Below are 15,727 nucleotides of genomic sequence, written 5' to 3' on the forward strand. Positions count from 1 at the left end.
GCTATCCCTCTGCCTGGAGTAGAATTCTACAATATCTCTAAAGAGAATGAAGAGACAACCAAGGTGGTACACCGTAGCCAGCTGAAGCTTTGCCTGATGTATTACGTCCGAGATCCTTCCAGAGAAGACAGTGAAGATGACATCGCCAACCATCCCCTAGATGACTTCAGCGTTAATTCCAGGAAGAATCCTGCCGAGAATGCCGTTCCAGATCAGGTATCCCCTGACAAAAGGTCAGCAACAGTTCCAGAAGGTAATATGTTTCCTCTTGGATGGCCATTTGGTCCCTGTTTGCAGTGGTCCATCCCACAACCAGTCTACCCACAGTATTAACTTGTTGACTCTCAGTCACCCCCCACTGAGCATATTGACTTTGAACTCCTTGAGGATGAGACCTCATCAGGTATCACAAGTGACTCTTTGAGAAGGTCAGAGAGAGTGACCAAAGGCCGTGTCCCAGCAAGATACCTTGAATGACTGAGTTAATGCTTTACGTTATATACTTTAATTGGGACTATTAAATGAGAAAATAGCCCACCACAAGAGACTGTTATACTACAGCTCCATGTTCCTCATTTCCTTCATTTTTATGCAACGTTCAAGCTACGTGCCTTCAAAGACTTTTGAAAGATGTGTTATTTGTTCCAGGTTACAGCATTTATTACTATCTATCATTTTGGCGTTCACGAACACGATCCTATTAAATAAAAGGTACGCAAGAAACCCCAGCCATTGTGTTTGCTGAGCTTAATGAACTATACCTGTGCTAATGGCTGCTGTGAGAACAAGCACAGCACTAAATTGACGTCCCGCCTTCTTCATCGTACTTCAGCCAATTCCAGCACAGCACACCAAATAAGGGAAAGTCCAGCCTCATACACAGAATTACAGTGCAGCATCAGTGATTCTTGCAGCAATATAGAACCAGATCATAGTAAAAGGCACAGCACCCCTGGAAGAGGAAAAGCAAACTGTACCAGCATCTGAATATAATAGACTGTACAAAATGTCTGTGGATAAAGAGTGTGATCTGTCCAGCAATAGTGGAGCTTCCAGAATGGCCCACACAATGCCTATAACTATGCCATATTATTTTGGAGCACCGTGGCTCCCAAGCTATAAAGGGGATGCCCATGGATTAAGAGACTTTAGAGAAAAGATGTAGGCTATGTTTAAACTTTATCCAGTGCCCACAGAGCTGAAGGTGGAGATATTGGGCAATTGACTGGAGCAGCTCTAAGGGAGGTGAAGTCCTGGCCCCATACTGAGAAAGAACTGTTGAACCAATCTTTGAGAGACTGAGTGTCACTTTTGATACCAGAACTGTCCCAGAATTAAAAATTTGATTCTTTGGCAGAAAACAGCAGCTTGATGAGTCACTCAGAGATTTTGCTCTTAGCCTTCAAGAAGCACTGCATGCTATACATCAGGTGGACCCTCATGAAATTATGAATGCAGATCAAGCCCTAAGAAACCAATTTGTAGAGGGGGCAAGAGCAGAGTCTATCAAAACTCAACTGAGAATGCTGTCCCTGCAGAACCCTGACAGCTCATTCTTAGATTTCAAGGAGATGGCCATTAGAGTCCTGGGATTAGAAGCAGATTCCAGCCAAGTTCCTGCTTGCAGTAGCACATGTGACCAGCCTAAGAATCAAATGGGTGCTTTCCCTAAAACTGAAATAGCTCCACCAACTGGCCTCAAAGAAACGGTTACCAGTTGTGTTCAAGTACAAATCCATAATTCTGCAGGTGACCTGCGTGAACAAATGGTAGAACTCGCCAAGAGACTGACAGTTGTGTGTGAGGAGCTAAAAGATTTAAAGCAACAGCAGTATCAGCAACCTGAAGACTCCTGGTTCCACAGAAACAGATGGCGTTATAGCTCAAGAAAACGTGGCTATCACAATCCTAGAAGACGGCCCACAGATCAGCTTTACACTCAAAGGAGGCCCATTTTCAGGAAGTGCTGGAGAAGTGGCCACATTGAAATGAAGTGGCAACAGTTAAACTGGAATGTCTGAAGGGGGAAGACCAACCCTCGGGAGGAGAACGATTAGGTCCAGACTGTCCAAAATGGGCCCCTAAATATATTGGCTGGTGTCCAGCAATCACCATTGAAATCAACGGAATTCCTATATCAGCTCTGCTCGACACTTGCTCACAAGTCACCACCATTCAAGCCTCCTACTATGAGCACCACTGGAAACCTGACCAGTTACTGCACCTTCCAGAAGCCTCCATAAATGTTATTGCCAGCAATGGACAAGCTGTCCCCCAGCAAGGTTATTGGGAACCCACAATAAAAATTGGCCAAGCGGAGCTTCCAAGACAGGGCCTAATCGTTGTTGAAGTCCATGATGATGGATTTCCTCCTGTTGTCCTGGGTATGAACATTCTGCAAAACTGCCTGCAAGAGATGCTGGATGCCCTAGATCTTTTTGCCTGCAGGTGCTGAGGCAGTGGTTTGGTGCAAAGCTCCAATAGGTTCACGAGGTCAAGACTATGATGTCCTGGTGGAACCGATCCCGCTAAATGGTGAAGTGTCCGTTCTGCCTGCCCGAAGTCTACCTACAGTAACCGGCGGAAAAGTCCCTATTCGTTTGCTGAATCTTAGTGATCAATGGGTGAAGTTCAGAAAATACCATGCTGTTGCCAAGCTATCAAGAGTGTACGTCAAGGATATCCTGAGTCAAGAGACGCTGAACTGCCAACAAAGTGCCCAGACAGAGGTTAGTCCCATGAAAACCTCAGAAATCCTATGGTGCAAAGTGATCCATGTGGGAGACCAGAACACCCCAGACGAGTGGAGGAGTGGAGTTCTAAAGGTCATGAAAGAACACCATCAAGCCTTCAGTAAAAATCCCATGGACTTTGGAAAAGTGGAAGTCATACAGCACACCATCCCCACTGGTTCGCACCCACCTATTCGGCAAAGACACCGAACATATTCCTAAAACAATGTACCAGCCAGTGAAAAAGTTAATCCAGGACATGAACAGCACAGATGTTATCAGAGACAGTCACAGTCCCTGGGCAGCACCACTTGTCCTTGTGAGAAAGAAAGACAGAAACATCTGTTTCTGTGTGGACTGTAGAAAGCTGAATGGTGTCACCCACAAAGATGCCTACCCCATGCCACATATTGAAGAGTCCTTCACAGCTTTGAAGTCTGCTGCATTCTTCTCAACATTGGACCTGACCAGTGGGTATTGGCAAGTACCTGTAGCCCCAGAAGAAAGAGAGAAAACAGCCTTCACAATGCCTATGGGTCTGTTTGAATTCAATTTTATGCCATTTGGGCTGTGCAATGCCCTAGGAATTTTCCAAAGGCTAATGGAATACTGTCTAGGTCACTAAAACTTTGAGACTGTCCTGATTTACCTAAATGATGTGATTGTGTTATCCAGAACATATGAAGAACACATTGAGCACCTGTCAGATGTTTTCAAGACTCTCACTAGCTATGGTCTAAAAGTCAAGCCCTCTAAGTGCCACCTATTGAAACCAAGAGTGCAGTATCTAGGCCACGTAGTGAGTTCTGAAGGAGTGGTTCCTAATCCTGAAAAGATCGCTGTTGCCCAGAAATGGCCCACCCCTACTACTGTCCGAGAAGTCAGAAGTTTCTTAGGATTTGCAGGATACCACCAACGCTTCATCAAAAATTTCACCCATATTGCTGCACCCCTGCAAGAACTATTGAGAGGTCAGTCCGCACATCAGACAAAAAAGAGTCAATTGATCACCTGGACTGAAGAGCTAGATGTTTCTTTCAATCAACTGAAGAAAATGTTGACAGAAGCTCCTATCCTAGCCTACCCTGACTACAACTCTCCATTTCACCTATATACTGTTGCAAGTAAGAATGGATTAGGTCACAGGTGCTGTCCTTGCACAAGTTCAAGATGGTAAGGAGAAGGTAATTGCCTATGCGAGCCATTCCCTCTGACCAACAGAGCGAAATCCAGAGAACTATAGTTCCATCAAACTTGAGTTCCTCGCATTGGTATGGGCAGTGACAGAGAAGTTCAGAGACTACTTGGCGGCTACTCCTTTCATAGCCTTCACAGACAACAATCCGTTGGTACACTTGAACACAGCCCGACTGGGAGCCCTAGAACATGGGCATGCTCTAGATGGGCATCACAACTGGCAAATTACCAATTCACTATCAAATACAGAGCAGGAAAATCTAACGCAAGTGCTGACGCGTTGCCCCAGCTCCCTACTTGTACAGAGCCTGAAGGTGATAATTGGGAAGAAGTAGAGAGGCCAGATTTCCACCAACTGCCTGTAAATCAAAGAGCCCATATGTTAAGACATAATCCTCAACCCTTATCTGATCAGCAAGAGCAACAGTTGCAAACTGACAGAGTCCAATGGATCCAAGTCCAGGAACAGAATAGAGTGCTGAATACTCTAAAATACATCCTCAGCACAAGGAATGGACTCCAAGACGCCAAGGCAGCTACAACTCGAGAGACCTTGAGTTGAACAGACTTTTGAAACAATGGAAATGGCTGTTCAAATGCTGGTTCGAAGAACCATTGATCCAGCTACCCATGAGCAAGTAATCCAGATCGTCGTGCCAAGGCAAGATGCCAGCAATGTCTTAGAAGCCAACCATAACCAATCTGGACATTTTGGTTGCCACAAAACTGAGGCTAACATCCAAAAGAGATTCTGTTGGATCGGAATGAGAACTGACATAGAAAAATGGTGTCGTGAATGTACCGCTTGTACCTTGAGACGTGGAGAAAGCTCTCACCAAAAAGCACCTTTGCATCCAATTGTCACTCACAAGCCATTGGAGTTGGTTGCATTGGATCATGTGAAACTACAGCCTAGTGCAACTGGAGTCTCCTACTCCTTGACTATCATCGATCACTATACCAAATTTGCTGTGGTAGTGCCAGTGAAAGACCTTACAGCGAAAACGACAGCCAAAATCTTCTGGAAGACTTTCGTACAACCTTATGGATATCCAGAAAAGATCCTAACTGATAGAGGTGCTACATTTTAATCTGAACTGTTCCAAGAATTGTGTACCCTCTATGGCTGTAAAAAATTGAGAACAACTGCATATCATCCACAGTGTAACGGTTTGTGTGAGCAGATGAACCATACTCTAATTGACATGCTACGCACAATACCTGCTAAGCAGAGAACTGATTGGCAAAATTTCCTGCCAGAATTGGTCTACCTATACAATAACAATGTCTATTGTTCCACTGGGTACACACCTTATTACCTGATGTTTGGTAGACAAGGAAGACTACCAGCAGATGTTGCCTTGGAAGTGCAAGTTCCAGAAACAGTCAACCCTCTACCACAAACTGAGTGGGTCACAGAGCATCAGCGGAAACTAGAAGAAGCAAATGCCATTGTGGAAGAGAGGATGAAAGTCATTCGTCAGAGAGAAGAAGTGAACTACAACGTGAATGCCAAAGCAAAACCCCTGACAGTTGGAGATTGAGTTTGGCTTAAGAAGAATCATCGCACCAGCAAATTAGATGAAAAGTGTGAAACTTGCCCATACATCGTTCGAGCTATCCCTCTGCCTGGAGTAGAATTCTACAATATCTCTAAAGAGAATGAAGAGACAACCAAGGTGGTACACCGTAGCCAGCTGAAGCTTTGCCTGATGTATTACGTCCGAGATCCTTCCAGAGAAGACAGTGAAGATGACATCGCCAACCATCCCCTAGATGACTTCAGCGTTAATTCCAGGAAGAATCCTGCCGAGAATGCCGTTCCAGATCAGGTATCCCCTGACAAAAGGTCAGCAACAGTTCCAGAAGGTAATATGTTTCCTCTTGGATGGCCATTTGGTCCCTGTTTGCAGTGGTCCATCCCACAACCAGTCTACCCACAGTATTAACTTGTTGACTCTCAGTCACCCCCCACTGAGCATATTGACTTTGAACTCCTTGAGGATGAGACCTCATCAGGTATCACAAGTGACTCTTTGAGAAGGTCAGAGAGAGTGACCAAAGGCCGTGTCCCAGCAAGATACCTTGAATGACTGAGTTAATGCTTTACGTTATATACTTTAATTGGGACTATTAAATGAGAAAATAGCCCACCACAAGAGACTGTTATACTACAGCTCCATGTTCCTCATTTCCTTCATTTTTATGCAACGTTCAAGCTACGTGCCTTCAAAGACTTTTGAAAGATGTGTTATTTGTTCCAGGTTACAGCATTTATTCAGAGACTCATGGACTCATATTATTTTACTGTTTGCATTTTATGTGTGTTTCTCCTTATAGGTTGTCCTAAAACACAGTAAGACGTTCCAGATGCATGAGGACATGCATATTTTTAAAGTGGGTGAATATGTAATGCCCCAAAGTTGAATGTACCTTTAAGATGTAACAGAGCCAGCAGCTACCTCATTATGTTTGTACAATGTTTATAATTCCCTTTGCAGATAATGTACATGAGGATCCAGTATACAGAATGGTTTAAATGCATGGAGTGATGTACTTATTGTGTTCTGCTATTAGATTACTAAGAGTTAATGAATTAGCCCTGCTTTCCATATATGGCAATAAGGTCACATGGTTAGACCACATGACAAGGTCCTGAGCTTAGTGCAGTGTGTGCTCAGAGAGAGAAGGAGAGAGGAGGAGACATGTGTGGTGTCTTATTTTGCCTGGAAGCTGAAGGAGCAGGTAGGAAGCTCAGACAGAGCTCCTGTACATGAGAGACCACAGCTTCAGCTGCAATCAGCTGTGTGATAGACTGTGCATATAAGCAGAAGATAGTACTCAGGAATTCCTGCACTATTTATGTACCTGCATTGCTGTACTGAAAATAACTATGCTTGCTGCATTGGAATTGAAACTCTTCTGAATCATATGTCTGGATTTTTCTGTAGTTGTTTGCAAGAAGTAAATTTACCAATAGCCTATCCTTCTATCTGTTTTTCGGGATTATCGGGTGTACAACATACCATCACACTAGGAAACAGAAGTTAACACAGTGCACCCTGGCGGCATCTACTATATAATTGTCTTATCCCGTCTGTCTGTCTGTCTATCTGCCTGTCTGTCTGTCCAGGAAATCCCGCGTCGCTCATTGGTCCGGCAGCGGCCAATCAGCGCCGCGGGATTTCAGAAAAAAGATGGCGGCCGTTAGCGGCTCATCTGCGGGACGGAGCTCAGCGGCGTTGCAGCCGGGAGATGAGCGCTGCGAGGCGCTCATCTCCCGGCCGGTACCAGCAGAAGGACCCCGACCGCCGGACCCATCTGCGGGACGGAGATGCAGCCGAGAGATGAGCGGCGCGAGGCGCTCATGTCCCGCCCGGTAGCAGCGGAAGGACCGCCGGCGTCGCTGACATCCATGCGGAAGGGAGGACCGGGGAGCGGCGCTGCGGGTCGGGATACTTCTGCTGCGAGCGCCCGCTCATGTCCCGGGTTCTTGCAGCGGAAGTAGCCGCACAGGCAGCGCCGCTCCCCGGTCCTCACTAAGACGATTCGATGATTGGTCGCGGTCTTCGGACCCGACAAATCATTGCTCTTAGCGCAAAAGTTAAATACCGCTGTGCTGATTGGTCACGGACGCTGCCCGCGACCAATCACCGATTTGTGCGGCACATTTAAATAGCGGCCGCGACCAATTGGATGTCAGCGCCGCTCCCCGGTCCTCCCTTCACAACCTTGCCGCACGGATGTCAGCGGCGCTGCCTGTGCGGATACTTCCGCTGCGAGAACCCGGGACATGAGCGGGCGCTCGCAGCAGAAGTATCCCGACCCGCAGCGCCGCTCCCCGGTCCTCCCTTCACACCCTAGCCGCTGATGTCCCCACAGTATCCGCATGGTGTTACAAAGATCCGGACATTTGTGTTAAAAATCGCTGATTGGTCGCTGGCGCTGCCAGCCCGGACCTTTGTAACACCATGCGGATACTGTGGGGAGATCAGCGGCTAGGGTGTGAAGGGAAGACCGGGGAGCGGCGCTGCGGATCGGGATACTTCTGCTGCGAGCAGTCGCTCATGTCCCGGGTTCTCGCAGCGGAAGTAGCCGCACAGGCAGCAGCGCTCCCCTGTCCTCACTAATACGATTCCGTTCCCCGCTCCTCACCAATACGATTCGCTGATTGGTCGCACTCTCCGCACGCGACCAATGAGTGATCTTGGCGCTAAAGTTAAACACCGATTTGGGCGCCACATTTAAATAGCGGCCGCGACCAATCACCGATCTTGCCGCCACATTTAAACACTGCTGTGCTAATTGGTCGCGGACGCCAGCCGCGACCAATCAGCGAGCTTGGCGCCAAATTTAAACAACGCTCTGCTGATTGGTCACGGACGCCAGACGCGTCCAATCAGCGAGATTGGCGCCAAATTTAAACCGCTCTGCTGATTGATCGCGGTCTCTGGCCGAGATCAATCAGCAGTATTGGCGCAAAATTTAAACAACGCTCTGCTGATTGGTCGCGGCCGTCAGCCGCGACTAATCAGCGATTTTGGCGCCAAAAATAAACACTGCTCTGCTGATTGGTCGTGGCTGGCGACCAATCAGCGATTTTGGTGCCAAATTTAAACCCCGCTCTGCATCGCTCTGTTGATTGGTCGTGGTCGCCGCCAAATTTAAACACCGCTTTGCTGATTGGTCGCGGTTGCCTAACGCGACCGATCAGCGATTTGGGCGCCAAATTTAAACGCCGCTCTGCTAATTGCGCCCCGTCGGCCGCATACCTATTCTAGAATACCCGATGCGTTCGAATCGGGCCACCATCTAGTAAACTATATTCTCTTTTACTTTTCTTCCTGCCTTAGTGAAGTGATAATATTAGTACACCACCTGCGTGTGATCTATGGCAGAGTAGTGCATCACTGGCATTACACATGCCGCGTGTAGTAGCTGCTGGTCTGTACCACACATTAGATCCTATTCTAAATATTAGAAGTTGTAGCACCTAGTACTAAAAACATTAAAGCTGGTGCACTCTCCTGAAGTTTATGTCCATCTCAAACCTAGGACTCTGAATAAGTTTCCATTCCAGCTGAGGGTATAGGGGTGTCCTTTAATTTAATTTTATCTTGTGAGAAGATCTGTAGATCTCAAGAGATAGCTCCTGACGATACAACTACACTAAAATTGCTTGTTATTCCTTAGTTTTGTCTGCGAATCCTTCAGGAATCCTATAATTCAGTACTCGCAAGTCATCCTGGGATTAACAATACTATGACCAGGAATTTGTGGTGGCAAACCATACTTCAAGATTGTAGGGAATATGTTATTGTATATGGAATGTGTGTCCAAGTCAAAACTTCTCAAACCCGACCTGCTGGACTTCAGTCTTTGCCTGTTCCTTAGATTACATGGTCCAACCTCTCCATGGACTCTGACCTGCCATCCTCAGAAGGAAAAAACTATAATTTTGGTGATAGTTGATAGATTAACAAACAGTGTAATTTTGTCCCTTTGTCTAAATTGCCTACTGTAGTGCAATGGCTGGCTCCCCTACAAGGTGTCCCTTTCTACTACGCATAGACGTCGGCTTACTCACCACCCCAGCCCTTGTCATGCTTTCTGTCCTCTGCTGCTGTGCGCTCCGCAGTTCCCGATGGTGCCTGGTATGCACACGCTCCCCTGCTCTTAAAAGGGAAGCTCACGCATATAGTAAATTCCCTCAGCTTGTATCTGAGAGACATTTAGTATAATGGTGCACTTGCAAGATGGCTCTCAGTTAATAGCTGGAAGACATCTTGTATAAAAAAACTCCCTCCTCCTTAGGGAGTCGCCAAGCAACAAGTTTAGTCATTACGCAGTGTGATGTTCTACCAGTGCAGTTGTAAGGTCCCCTTCCCCTGGTCCCACTGCGGCCAGGGTCCTGAACCAGAATCCCTGGTCCCGGTGTGGCCGGGTTCTGAACCCGAATCCCTGGTCCAGCCAGTGCATGAATATTGTCCCCTGGTCTTGGTGTGGCCAATGTCCTGTTCCTGTAGTCCCCTGGTCCCGGTGAGGCCAGTGCCTGAACATTGTCCCCTGGTCCCAGTGAGGCCAGTCCTGTCCCCGAAGTCCCCTGGTCCCGGTGTGGCCAGTGCCTGAACATTGTCCCCAGGTCCTGATGCAGGCAGTCCTGTTCTCGAAGTCCCTTGGTACCAGCGCGGCCAGAGCCTGAATGTTGTCCCCTGGTCCTGGTACGGCCAGTCCTGAATCCGAAGTCCCCTGTTCCTGGTGCGGCCAGTGCCTGAACACTGTCTTCTGGTCCATGTGCAGCCAGTTCCTGATCCAGTATCTTAGACCTGTGTGTCTGAACGTAGCCCTAACCAGTGTCAGCTAATCTGACCCCTGGGGTCAGCAGCTGCAGTACAGGGTTCTGCCTAGGAGTGGTGCCTGGCGGCTACTTGCAGCACAGTCTGTCTCCACCATCAGGAGCTCCAGTGAACACCACATAGCCGCTTAGCTACGCCCCTTCCTGGGCAGGTCTGGCCCTGTGGCACAGTGGGTCCACAAATCCATGTGTGCCACCGTTGTGTGTAACACCTACCTTTCAGACTTTGGTAAGGTATTCATCAAACTCGTCTTTTGAAAGGAACACTATAAGCCACTAAATCCATGGACAGGCTGAAGCTTATCTGGTTTGAGGTCAGAAAGAACTTAAGTAGGACACAAGTTAGTCAGAGCCCTGCCGCTAATAAGAGGCAGACAGATGGGACAAGCTTTGATGTTGTGGACAAGGTATGGTTATCCACTAGAACCATCAAACTTAAAATCCTTTCAGCTAAACTAGGATCCAAATTTAAAGGGCCATATGAAATCACTGAGATCATTAGCCACTAACACAGTTGTATTCTGCTTGAAACTTTCTTCTTTCTTCTGGACACAAAATATGTTTCACAAACCCCTGCTTAAAATGTATAGATTGCCAGTTCACGCTGTTAAAGGGAACCTGTCACGTCCTAGCTGCTATCTACACTGCCCCCATAGCGTTGTTAGTGATGCAATGTGCATCACTAACAAGCTTTTTTCATTAAAATTGTTGGTATTATAATGATTTTATAATCTTATATACACTTTGTCCAAGCTCGTATTCAGTCATAGGGGTGTGATTCTCACATTCAGTCATGGGCGGGCGCCGCATTCAGTCACTGGTGGCGCCGCCCACATATTTGAATATTGCTCCCGGCAAACGCTATTATTGTGTGGAGCAGGCACATTTGTACATTTCTGGCCACTTGCGCAGTGAGGCTGTGTGATTACCAGCTTCACGTGCAGGGAATATAGCGTCATAGCGCAGTGATGCTGCGAACTACACAGCTTCACTGTGCACGGGCGGGGAGCATAGTGCGTGCGCAGTGAAGCTCGTAATCACACAGCCTCACTGCGCAGGCGGCCGGACATGTACAAATGTGCATGCGCCCCACAATAATAGCATTTGCCAGGAGAAATATTCAAATATGTGGGCAGCGCCAGCAGTGTCTGAATGCAGCGCCGCCCATGACGGAATGTGAGAATCACACCCCTATGACTAAAAACGAGCAGGTAGAACAAAGTATATCAAAGGTTATAAAATCATTATAATAACACTAATTTTAATGAAAAAAGCTTGTTAGTGATGCTCAATTTATCACTTACAACGCTATGGGGGCAGTGTAGATAGTAGCTAGGACGTGACAGATTCCCTTTAATGATTCTCCTCCACCCGTGTTAGTCAGAGGCAGCCTCTAATATGAAGTGCAGAAAATTCTAGATTGCCGTGTAGTGAGAGGGACCCTACAATATTTGGTGCATTGGAAAGGCTATAATCTAATGAAGAGCTTAGGTCCTAGCTGGTTTCTTTGATGCCAACAACTTAGTCAGGAAATGTCACGTTATTCTCAGAAAAACATGGTCAAAGGGTCCGGAGGCCACTTTTAATAGGGGGGTACTTTCACAACTTTGTCTGAACATACTCCTACTACACCTGCTACCGTTGATAGGCAGCACCACACTAATACTGCATATTCTGCTGGACTATGGCAGAATGTTTAATTCAACCTTTAGAATAGCTGTAACTTGTTTTCTATCCTGTAGGTCACCTGTGTTTTGCTTCAGAAAGCGAGGTAATTACCATATTTTTCAGACTCACTTTTATCCTCCAAATTTTTGGAAGAAAGTGGGGGGTGCATCTTATCGTCTGGATGTACCTTATAGTGTGGCTGTGGATGGGGCGGGGCGGCAGCGGCGGAGGAGCAGGTCACAGGAGGCAGGAGCCGGCAGCTTAAGCTAACACATGTGCCCACTGTTAAAGAAAATAAATATTCACTGCACCCCACACCCATAGTCCCTCCCACCTCTATGCACTGAAGCCGGCACCTAGAGGTGGAAGGGACTATGGTCGTGTGGAGAAGTGAATATTAATTTTCTTCAATAGCAGGCACACTCTTAGCCACAGTCACTGGTTCCTGCAGCGGCTGGGCTACCACGTGTGTGCGCTATTAAAGAGAATGAATATTCACTACTCTCCACTCCCATAGTCCCACCCACCTCTCGGTGCAGGCTTCAGTGCATAGAGGTGGGCGGGACTAAGGGCTCGGAGAGCAGTGAATATTCATTCTCTATAATAGTGCGCACATGTGATCGCCCAGCTGCTGCAGGAGCGGCAACTGCAGCTAACAGTGTTCCCGCTATTAAAGAAAATGAATATTCACTTCTCCACATGCCCATAGTCCCGGACATGGGGAGCAGTGAATATCCTGGCAGCTGACCTCAGCGTGTGGGGTCACATAGTAGTGACATCATACGCTGCTTGTGTTACACAGCTTCTGGATACCCACAGTTGCAGTAGAAAACTTTACAGAGCAGATTACATGGGATAACAAGCTTTTACTTCTTAGAATATGAGGTAAAGGAAAAAACGCACAGTCACACAGTACTGCACCAGGAAGTAAGAACAAAACAGAAAGTACAAGAGAGACTTTTTTCTTTTACAATGCAGTAAACAAGGAAACTTTACACAACATCGCCATCTACTGTCAGATCAGCATAAAGTCCTCCTTCACACTAACAAAGAAGTCCACAACTGTTGCATATACCAACACCCTTTCTCAACAGTAAGGACTTATTCAGTCAAACCTAATTTCTTCATTAGTCTCTGATGTTTTTCAGCACTCAATGCCTTTGTGAAAATGTCTGCTTTCATATCTTCAGTTGGACAATATTCTAATTTCAGGATTCCTTGTTCCTGATGGTCCCTCAAGAAATGATACTTCACATCAATGTGCTTGGTTCTTGGGTTAACTCTTTCCATCTGAGCAAGAACAAGACATCCCTGATTGTCCTCATTTATTTTTGTTGGTTCCAACTGTGCTTGTCCTAGGTCTGTTAGCAATTGTCTTAACCATAGAACTTCTTGACTTCCATGTGCTGCTGCAACATATTCTGCTTCTGTTGACGACAGCGTTACTATTGATTGTTTTTTACTAGTCCAACTAATTGGTCCACCTGAGAGAAAGAAAAGATAGCCACTGGTAGATTTTCTGTCAGTTGGATCTCCAGCCCAATCTGCATCAATGTATCAAGTTAAAATTCATTTATCACTTGTAGGCAGTTTCAGTTTAACATTGCTGGTTCCTTTCAAATAACGTATTACTCTCTTCACAGCATTCCAATCCGCTTTAATTGGCTTGGACACTTTTCTACTCAGAATTCCTACTGCTGCTGCAATGTCTGGCCTTGTAACAGTTGCTAGATACAGTAATTTTCCTATCGCCATTCTGTACTCTTCATTATTTGGTAACACATTTTTCTCACTCCTCATCTCTTTAAGATAATTAGTTTCCATTGGAGACCTTGCTGGTTTTGCATCCTTCAATCCAAATGTTTCGGTTATGTATAGAATCATGTGATTTTGATTAAGTAGGAAACTTCCATTTTCTTCTCTTTTATCTGTATTCCTAAGTACTGTTTCACATTTCCCAAGTCTTTGATCTCGAAATGTTGATTCAGGATTTTTAGTATGTCCTCTTTATCCCTTTCTTTTTCAAAACAAACTAAAATGTCATCAACATATATGAGTACATAGATCCATCCGTCCATTAGTCTTTTTGTGTACAGGCAAGGATCGGCTTTGCTTCTTTTAAATTTTTCATTTGTGAGCACCTCCATGATTTTATCATTCCACGCTTTAGCAGCTTGTTTTAAACCGTATATACTTTTCTGTAATTTGCAAACCATGTTTGGGTTACTTTTATCTTCTGTTAAACTTCCATTCAAAAATGCTGTTTTTACATCCAGATTTTTCAGTTCCATTTGTTTCATTGCTGCAACTGCAAACAAAGTTCTTATTGTAGTATGTTTGATAACTGGAGCAAATGTTTCATCATAGTCTTCTCCTTATTTTTGAGAATAACCTTTAGCTACGAGTCTTGCTCGGTATCGTTCAGCTGTGCCATCTGTTCGGTACTTTACTTTAAAAACCCATTTATATCCTATAGCTTTTTTTCCTTCTGGTAATTCTATTAGTGTCCATGTTTTTGAGTCATGCATGGATTTTATTTCTATTTCTGTTGCCTCTATCCATTTATTGGCTTCTTCTTCAGGAAGTCGAGATATGTCTTCCCAAGAGGTAGGCTCATAAATTTCACTTGTATTTGCCTTGTATGAAAGGTGTATTGGTGGTTTTCCTTTGTTTTCTCTTATTGAACGTCTTGGTTCTGTGTCTGTTTGTAGTTTTATCTCTTCACTTTCAGTATTCTGTTTTATATTAATTTCAACTTCTTTTTCATCAGATATTCCTTCAGCTATATTGACTCGCCCCCTGGGCCGTGGGGCACTCGGATCCGGGCAATAGGGGAACGATGGGGGTAGTAGTGGCGACCCAGTCCGTGGCTCAGGGTGGTCAGACCAGTGGTAGTCCCCTTATAAGTTTTAAGTGATGTCCAACTACGCCACCCGTGGATTTGCGGTCATTAGGAACCGCCGCTGCAGGGTAGACCGCTGGGGCTGATGGTGGGTGCAGCTGAGGTGGTGTGACTCCCCACGGGAAGAGTGCAGCCCCAGGGCAGTGTAGTGAATGGTGGGAGTGATGGTGGTGAGAGTCCCAGTACCGGTAGTGCCGGAGGCGCGAAGGAGCACACAGACAACAAGTTACAGTCCAGGGTCTTTACTCACAGTTTATTTGTTCCGGGTCACTTCTGCCAGCAGTGACCGCCCGAGCCGTGCTGCGTCCACCAGGTGTGGGGCTCGGTCAACTCCCAGGCAGCTCAGAAGTATGGCTCAGGACCCCCTTCAATCCTTCCTCTGACCTGCCTCACCAGTGACCCACTTTTGTCTAGCTGCCGCGGATCTGCGCAGGTAAACGTGGGCCCCGTTCCCCGCTGTCCTTTATGGTGCCTTCCTAGCAGGTTTGATGAGGTGCTGCACCAATAAATGGTCACAGCCTCCGGTCTTTGGCTGAGGGTTGTTTCTCCTCCACCAACTTGGGATCCGGTACCCTTAATCTGCCTGACCATTCACCCGGTATTCTCGTGGGTTCTTAGGGTCCCTTCCACCTTCTTGTTCCTGAGCCCCTCTGTTCCTCTGTCTCTTCTTCTCCTCTTTTCTGTTCCTCCTCCTTCTCCTTTCTCGTGGAGCTGGGCTGAGAAGGAACCACAGCTCCCCTTCACCTCCTCTTTCTCTCCACTCTACTCCTCGGCCTTTCTCTAGGCCCACTCTGGAATAGAGCTCCTACAGAGCCTCTACTCCCTGTCTTCTCCTCTCTCTGACAAACAGACTGACTGACTGTCCTAAGATGG

This window comes from Phyllobates terribilis, unplaced genomic scaffold, assembly GCF_046119375.1.
Source record: "Phyllobates terribilis strain yellow unplaced genomic scaffold, ASM4611937v1 Scaffold_4__5_contigs__length_816908805, whole genome shotgun sequence".
In the NCBI taxonomy this organism is placed as follows: domain Eukaryota; kingdom Metazoa; phylum Chordata; class Amphibia; order Anura; family Dendrobatidae; genus Phyllobates; species Phyllobates terribilis.